The sequence below is a fragment of the Chiloscyllium plagiosum genome, chromosome 27 (genome assembly GCF_004010195.1).
Source record: "Chiloscyllium plagiosum isolate BGI_BamShark_2017 chromosome 27, ASM401019v2, whole genome shotgun sequence".
Taxonomy (NCBI): Eukaryota; Metazoa; Chordata; class Chondrichthyes; order Orectolobiformes; family Hemiscylliidae; genus Chiloscyllium; species Chiloscyllium plagiosum.
The window spans coordinates 47,129,253-47,138,059 of NC_057736.1; the positions used below are offsets into that span (position 1 = coordinate 47,129,253).

At 41.1% G+C, this 8,807-nt stretch overlaps 1 protein-coding gene across 6 annotated transcripts in view; it reads left to right on the top strand.

The window, feature by feature from the left end:
* nfyc (nuclear transcription factor Y, gamma) overlaps positions 1-8,807 on the top strand; it is an 86,499-nt gene that overhangs the window by 18,956 nt on the left and 58,736 nt on the right. Inside the window, exon 1 of one of the 6 annotated variants that reach the window (XM_043717962.1) lies at positions 7,136-7,154. The exons of the other annotated variants lie outside the window; for them this stretch is intronic. The gene's annotated coding sequence lies outside the window, so the exon portion shown is untranslated. Of the gene's footprint in view, positions 1-7,135; positions 7,155-8,807 lie in introns of those variants that run through there. 6 annotated transcript variants of the gene reach the window in all.

Sequence of the window (8,807 nt, forward strand, 5' to 3'; positions counted from 1 at the left end):
TGCTATTTCAAGCTTTGACACCTTGCTTAGAAATTCAGTTTATTTCTCATTACTTGCAGATCTAACATTCATCATTACTGGGACAAAACCTGCAATGAAATCCCTAACAGAACTGTATATATCCTGGCACCACAAACACACTCAATGAATCATAAAATGGTTCCAACACAGGAGGTCACTGAGCGGGCTGTTGAGTCCATGTGAGCTTTCTATAAAGTATTCCCCATTACTCCTCTCTAACCCTTGTAACCCAACACGTTGATTTCCTTAATTTCCTATTCATACAGCAGCCTCATTTGAACACCTGAATCTAAGTTTGTGTTGTTAAAGTCTGGTGCCTGTGGCTTCTGGCTCCTTCTGTTAAATAATTGTTCGTAGTCCAGCATCTGCATTGATACAATGAGCAGGTGGACTAAGGGGAGAACATGTGCATGTAGTAAGGAGAAGAAAGAAAAAACTGTAACTACCCTAATATTGTATAAGTACCAGCTATGTATAATGAACTTCCTAGTTTTAGTTTAACAGCAGTATCTCTGCAATGGTAGGAAGATGAAGGACATGAGTGTGAAAGTCAGTTGAGGTTTGATTATGACATTGTCTTATTGAGTAAAAAGTTAATGACAAAATACTCAATAAAATCCAGATGTTTCTGCCTCCTTCTGTTTTCTTGCTCTCTCACTATCTTGCTATTTCTAGCTTTGACACCTTGCTTAGAATTCAGTGTATTTCTCTTTACTTGCAAGTCTAACATTCTATGAGGGTTGTGTGTACTATGTTTCATAGCAGTCGTCTTAATGTTGTACTCACAATACAGTTGTTCAATACAAGTAGAATCCATTACTACAGCAACTGTTTCTGTGCTGCATCTTAACATTTCCCGTTGGAGTTGCAATTTATCCAAGATAAATTTGTTTTAGCCTTACCTGATCCAGTATTGCTAAGCATTTGGAACGTATGCCACTCACTTCTGCACATTCAGATGTCATACTGATATCATAGTCCATTTTGAATCAAGGCTGCAAACCTTCAGGATATGATGATCTGCATAGGAACATTGGAACGAGAAGTAGTATGCCATTTGTTCCTTCAGGCCTGTTCTGCCATTCAATATGATCATGGACTGATCCTCTATTTCAGTGCTATATTCCTGTTTTCTCCACATACTCCATGATACCTTTAAAGTTTGAAAGGGTATTTATCTCTTTCTTGAATATGCTCAGTGACTTGGCTTCCACAGCCTTCGGTGTTAGAGAAATCCACAGGTTCACTATCCTTGTGAGTGAAAACTTTTGTTTCCTCATCTCTGACCTAAATGATCTTCCCAGCTCTAGCTCCCCAACCGGGAAAACATCCTCCCTGTATCTAGTCTGTCTAACCTTGCTAGAATTTCAAAAGTTTTAATCTGATCCCCTCTCACACATCTAAACGTAGCTGAATTACAGGCCCAGTCAAACCAATCTCTTCTAGCACAATCCTGCCATCCCTGATATCATAGAATCCCCACAGTGTGGAAACAGGCCATTAGGCCCAATAAGTCCACACTGACCCTCCGAAGAGCAACCCGCCCAGATGCACTCCCCTATCCGATTACTCCACATTTACTCCGACCAACACATCCAACCTACACATCCCTGAACACTGGGCAGTTTAACATAACCAATTCACCTAACCTATGCATCTTTTGGATTGTGGGAGGAAACCGGAGTACCCGGAGGAAACCCATGCAGACACGGGGAGAATGTGCAAACCCCACACAGGCAGTTGCCTGAGGCTGAAATCGAACCCAGGTCCCTGACACTGTGAGGCAGCGGTGCTTACCACTGAGCCACCTTGCCGCCTAATGAATCTACACTGCACTCCATGTATGGCAAGCATTCTTTCTTATGTCGTAAGCAGCATTCCCTCTAATTTCTTCCCGGCTGCCTGGGCCTCCAAAATCTGTGCATGCATCAACTTCCTGAACCAGAAGTCAAAGCTGTATGCTGATGCCAATCGCTGTGCACAGAACCTTGCAGTGCTGAGAGTGCATGTAGCTGTTACCCAGCTTAGTTGGTAAGGAGAACAATATCATACAATACTTCAGGTCTCATCAAAACCCTGCATAACTGCAATAAGTCATCCCTACTTCTGAACTCAATCCTCTTGCAATGAAGGCCAATGTACCATTTGCCTCCTTAATTGTAATACTATATTCTGCATTCTGTTCTATTACCCTAATGTACTTGCGTATAGTACAATTTGTCTGGTTAGCAAGCAATACAATACTTTTCACTGTATCTCAGTACATGCGACAACAGTCAATGAATCAAATCAAATAATTGCACCTGCTTGCATGCTTTCCTTGACTGGTAAACAAAGACACCCAAATCCTCTTGTATGATCACATTTCTCTCTTCGTTTCTCATACGGAAGTGAAAAACTTCACATTTAGTCATGTTTGTGCAACATATGCCAGGTGTTAGTTCCCTCACTCAGCTGCTTTTAAGGTGATTTAAAACCTCAGTGCATCTGAGAAAACTTGAAACTTGCATTTGGTTCCCTAATCCAAGTTACTTAAATATGAGGTTTTATTTCACTTTTTCCAAGCTGTCATTAGTTCTGACAAAGAGTCATTCGATTCAAAATGTTAATATTGCTTTCTCTCTACAGATAGTGCCAGACCTTTTGATTTCTCAGTAATTTCTGTTTTTGATTCAGATCTGCGGTATTTGCAGTTCTTTGTTTTATTTCACTGAAATATGTAAACTGTGAATATGTTTTCATCTGTTACACTGGAATATGTTTTCCAGTTGGAAGACTAGGTAAACCTGATAACTCATTGTTTGTATCGCAACTTGCATGTTAAAACAACCTTTTACAGTCAGCAGGCAATCTTGATGAAGATAAAAGAAACCTGCTGAAATCCATAGTGTTTTAAACATATACAGAATGGCAGTCAATTCTAAGAATGAATCCCGTTTCTTCTCAGAATTAAGTGTTAGTCAATTATCAAAAAGAACAGTTGTTTTAAATATCCTGATGTGATATAATACTACCAGAATGTAATTACACTTTCACACTTCAAACAATGGTATTTTGATAACCTAAAATTAGAATTTCTCCCAAACTTTCTTCTATTCACATTTTTAACAAGATACAGTTTGCAATTTTGAAAATACTGAATTATATGTAACTTTATTGGGCTCCAAACATCTTCCTGTTGCACAACAGTGTCTTATTCCTGAAGAACTTTGGTGAGTCTTGCACTGACTGGATATGGGAACAGGCGCTGGCCATTCAGTCACTAATGCCTGCTCTGTTATTCATTAAGATTGTGGATGACTTTTTACATCAATTCTACTTTCTCATAGCCTTTTGATTCCCTTATTGCCCAAGAACTTGTTGATCTTTGTCTTCTACATATCGCCAGAGACCTTTTAGGGTAGAGAATCCTAAAGTGCACAATACTGAATGAAGAAATTTCTCCTCATCTAAATTTTAAATGGATAAGCTCTTTCCCTGTAACTATAACCTGTAATTTTGATTCTCCAGCTAGGGATACACCCTCCGTTTATCTGTCATGTCAATCTCTAAGAATTTGCTTAATTAAAATTTCACATCTCATTCTTCTAAAATTAGTGAATAATCTACTCAATCTCTCCTCACTGGACAACATCTTTGTCTCAGAAATCAATCTTATGAATCATAAGACAAATCTATTTTTACATGGACAAAGACCAAATCCGTACAGTTTAATCCAAGCTCCAAACAATTGCACCTAGATTTCCTTACTCCTACTGCTTCCCTCATTGCAATATATGATAATATACTATTTGCCTTCATACTTGCTCATTTTATCTGCATGTTAACCACTTGTATTTAGATAGCACCTTCAATATAATAAAACATCCCAAGGCGATTAAGAGGCACTTCCAAACAAAATGTGATACCAAGCCTCAAAAACTGTCTTTGACAAAAGCAAAATATGTGAATTCTGACAATCTGAAATAAAAACAAGATAATGTCAGGAACACTTGGCAGGTCAATCAGCATCTGTGGACAGAGAGTCAGAGTTAATGTTTCAAGTTAATTACCTTTGTTCTCATGAGAGGTGATTGATCTGAAGCATTGATTCTAATTCTGTCTCCACACTTGGTACCTGACCTGAATCTTTCCAGCACTTTCTGTTTACAGTTAAGGAGATAATAGATCAGGTGACTAGTAGCTTTATCAAAGAGATAGGTTTGAAGGACAGTCTTAAGGATGAGAATGCATGAGAAAGATGAAGAGGTTTAGGCAGGGAATTGAAGCAGGTAATGTTAGAGATCAAAATAGGCAATCTGAGAGGTAAATAAAGAATTTTGAAGTAAGAGTCATACCATACTTGAAACATTAACTCTGGTTCTCTCTCCACAGAAGCTGCCAGACCAGTTGAGTTTCTCCAGCATTCTGTTTGTTTCAGATTTTCAGCATCTGCACTATTTTGCTTTTATACGAGTCTTGAAGGCAGCCAGCTATACGTTTTAAAATTCATTTTGAGTTTGTGAACAGTGTGGTTACAGGCTAACAGTTGGCGGGCAATGATAGAACAGATTTTGAGACAGGAATCAAACAGTGTCTTCAGTAAACAAAAGAGAAAATGCTGGAAAATCACCGCAGGTCTGGCAGCATCTGCAAGGAGAGAAAAGAGCTGACGTTTCGAGTCCAGCTGATCCTTCTCTCAAACAGTGTCTTCAGTTTTTACTAAATTTAATCTGAGAAATCTATGATCAAACTGTCCTCAATAGCTGCCTCACAGCACCAGAGACCCGAGTTCAATTCCTACCTCAGGCAACTGTCTGTGTGGAGTTTGCACATTCTCCCCGTGTCTGCGTGAGTTTCCTCCGGGTGCTCCGGTTTCCTCTCATAGTTCAAAGATGTGCAGGTTAGGTGAATTGGCCATGTTAAATTGCCCATAGTGTTAGGTGAAGGGGTAAATGTAGGGGAATGGGTTTGGGTGGGTTGCTCTTCGGAGGGTCGGTGTGGACTTGTTGGGCCGAAGGGCCTGTTTCCACGCTGTAAGTAATCTAATCTAATCTAATCTAATCCGTTAAGAAATTTACAATATAGGGACAGTGCAGGCATTGAAAGAGGTGGTGTTGAGTTAGAGCTGGCTGGATGATATTGGCTTGCGTATAGAAACTAATTGGATAACATTGCAGAGGAACACAGAATATGGCAGATTTTGCAGTTCTAATCTGCTCCATCATTCAATATTACCATGATTGATTATCCAACACTATCCTGTTCCTTCTGCCTCCCATACACTTTGATCCCATTAGTCCTAAAAACTGTATCTAATACTTTGTTGAAAACATTCAATGTTTTGACCTCAACCTTTCTTTTTGTGGCAGAGAATTCCCCAGGCTCATATTCTGAAAGTCCAAGTAAATTACATCCACTGGTTCCCACTTATCCCCCTTGGTAACATCCTCAATTTTTCAGAAGATTTTTCAAGCATGATTTCTATTTTGTAATTCCATGCTGACTCTATCTGATCCCATCACTGTTTACCAAGTTACCAACTTTTATAATAGACTCTAGCATTTTCCCACCACTGATGTCAGGCTAACCGGTCAATCAATCCCTGATTTCTCTCTACTTCCTTTTTTGAATATTAACTACCTTCTAATCCATAGGGACTAATCCAGACTCTCCAGAGTCTTGGAAGATAACCACCAATGCATCCAATATTCCTATAATTGATCTGTCATGCTTTTGTTCCCCATTATAACTTGCCTGTTTCTGACTGTGTAAGGGACCTATGTTTGTCTTCACTACTCCTTTTTTCTTTACATATATATAGAAGCTTTAACAATCAGTCTGTATGTTCCCTGCAAATGTACTCTCAAACTCTATTTTTCTCCCTCTTAAATTAATTCTTTTGTCCTCCTTTACTGAAATGTAAGCTGCTTCCAATCCTTAGGTCTACTGTTCTGTTGGCCAATTTTTAAGTCCCTTCCTTGGATCTAATGCTATCCCTAATACCTTTGTTAACCTTGGTTGGGTCACCTTTCCTGTTTAAGTTTTGTTTAACAATTGTTGCAGTTCATTCATGTGCCTTTTAAATGTTTGCCATTGCCTATCCACTGTAATCCCTTTTAAGTAACGTTCTCCAATTTATCATAGCCAGCTTGCAGTGATACCATTGTACTTACTATGGGACAGCATGTAGATTAGAAATAGAAGGGGTCCTCTACACTAAAGATAACTAGAAATATGAAGATAAACTAATGATGGTGTCTTCCTGCATACGATTAAATGATAATAGTGGAACCAGATTAATGCAGTTCCACCCAGTTGAAAGACAGGATGATGTTACAGAAGGGCGATGTGAGAAACTATGTCAGAAACTACAGATCTGAGTTGAACTTCTGTCACATTTTCATAGAATGTCATTTGTGACTTTTTTGATTAGATTAGATTCCCTACAGTGTGGAAACAGGCCCTTCGGCCCAACAAGTCCACACCGACCCTCCGAAGAGTAACCCACCCAGTCCCACTTCCCTCTGACTAATGCACCTAACACTATGGGCAATTTAGCATGGCAAATTCATCTGGCCTGCACATCTTTGGACCGTGGGAGGAAACCAGAGTACCCGGAGGAAACCCACACAGACACTGGGAAAATGTGCAAGCTCCAAACAGACAGTCACCCGAGGCCAGAATTGAACCTGGGACCCTGGTGCTGTGAGGCAGCAGTGTTAACCACTGAGCCACCGTGCCACCCAAAATTTGTTTCAGTAATGTAGCAGGGTTAACAACCTGATCATAATATGTTAAATGTGGAATTCCAGGAAAGATCGGCAAGGTGACAGAATGTTCCAAGGAGGTTTTGGAGAATGGCAGGGATGAAGGGGGTATGGGTTGGTTTCTTTGAGGAGTGAGTGATGACAGCAGATTTGATTGTATTTAAGGGGCCTGACACAATGCAACCAACACTCCTGACACCATCAGCAACCCCAGTACGTTTCTTCTTAAACACAATTTTTCTCTTGTTAACAGTTGTCATTTATCTAATATTGTGACTTCTCAATTGCCTTCTGACCAATTCCTTAGTAACTTCCAGAAGCTGAACTATTGATCTGATTGCTGTGCCTTCCAGAGCAGGTCAGAAGCTAGGAGTACTGCAGTGAGTAAGTCACCTCTTGACTCCCTTGTCCATGGCTTACAAAACACATGTCAATGGAATGCTCCCTACTTGCTTGGATGAGTGCAGTTCAACAACATTAAAGAATCTTCACAGCACTCCAGGCAAAGCAGCTTGTTTGATTGAACCACATCCATAAACATCCATTCACTCCCACCATCTACACACTGTGGCAGTAATGTGTATCCTTAAGATGGATTGCAGCATCTTGCCAAGATGCTGCAATAGCGCCCTCCAAACTGATGACCATTGCCATCTAGAAGGAAACCTGGAAACACTGCCACCTCCAAGTTCCTGCCAGTCACTCACCATCCATACGCTAACCCTAGCTCTATTCTTTCATTTTTGCTGCAACAAATCCTGGAACTCCTCTCACTAACAGTATTGTCGGTCAACCAAAGGATATAGCACTTCAAGTAGACAGCTTCCTGGGTCTCTGCTGCTTTTGTTCTTTTGTAAATGGATGTTTGTGGATGTAGTGCAATCAAGCAGGCTGCTTTGTCCTGGGTGCTGTACAAAAGATTGGGCGTCATTGGAAGTGCACTCATCTTCAGGGCAATTAGGGATGAGCAATAAATGCTGTACCAGCTGGTTAAGCCCAGATGGCCTGAATGGATTTTACTTGCAGAAGGTACCAAAACAGCCTCCCATTTGAAAAATACCAACTAATCTTTGGATTTCACCATTTTATGCATTCTGTTCACTGATCCAGATTAAAGGTTGTGTGTTTTCCCAAGGCAAGTTTCAGTTATAGTCATAGTCCACAGCATGGAGACAGGCCCTTCGGCCCAAACTGGTATGTGCTGACCAAAATGTCCATTCACACTAACCCTATTTCCCTGCAGTTGGCCTATGACCGTGAGCGCCACCTCATGCTCCCATGAACAGGTTGAACAATTCATCAACTTCACTAACACCTTCCACCCTGACCTTAAGTTCACTTGGACCATCTCGGACACCACCTTCCCCTTCCTGGAGGTCTCTGTCGCCATCTCCAGCAAGTGATTCAACACTATCATCTATTTCAAACCCACTGACCTCCACAGCGACCTGGATAACACCATCTCCTATCCACTCCTCCTCCTATAAAAATTCGATCCTTTACTGCCAATTTACTTACAGCAGAGGCGGAGGAATTGGGAGTATCTTCTCCCAGGAGGAGCCATTCCAACGCAGGACATCCCAGATGGCCTCCTGTTTCAAGGACTGCAATTTCCCCTGTCACGTGATTAACAATGCCCTTTTCACATCCAGCAGAGATTTTCCTGCGCATCCAAACGTTTCGTCCCCTGGCTAGGCGACATCATCAGTGCTTGGGAGCCTCCTGCGAAGCGCTTCTTTGATGTTTCCTCCGGTGTTAATAGTGGACTGTCCCTGCCGCTTCCGGTTGTCAGTTTCAGCTGTCTGCTGTAGTGGTTGGTATATTGGGTCCAGGTCGATGTGTTTGTTGATGGAGTTTGTGGATGAATGCCATGCCTCTAGGAATTCCCTGGCTGTTCTCTGTCTGGCTTGCCCTATGATAGTAGTGTTGTCCCAGTCGAATTCATGTTGCTTGTCATCCGCGTGTGTGGCTACTAAGGATAGCTGGTCGTGTCGTTTCGTGGCTAGTTGATGTTCATGTATGCAGATTGTTAGCCGT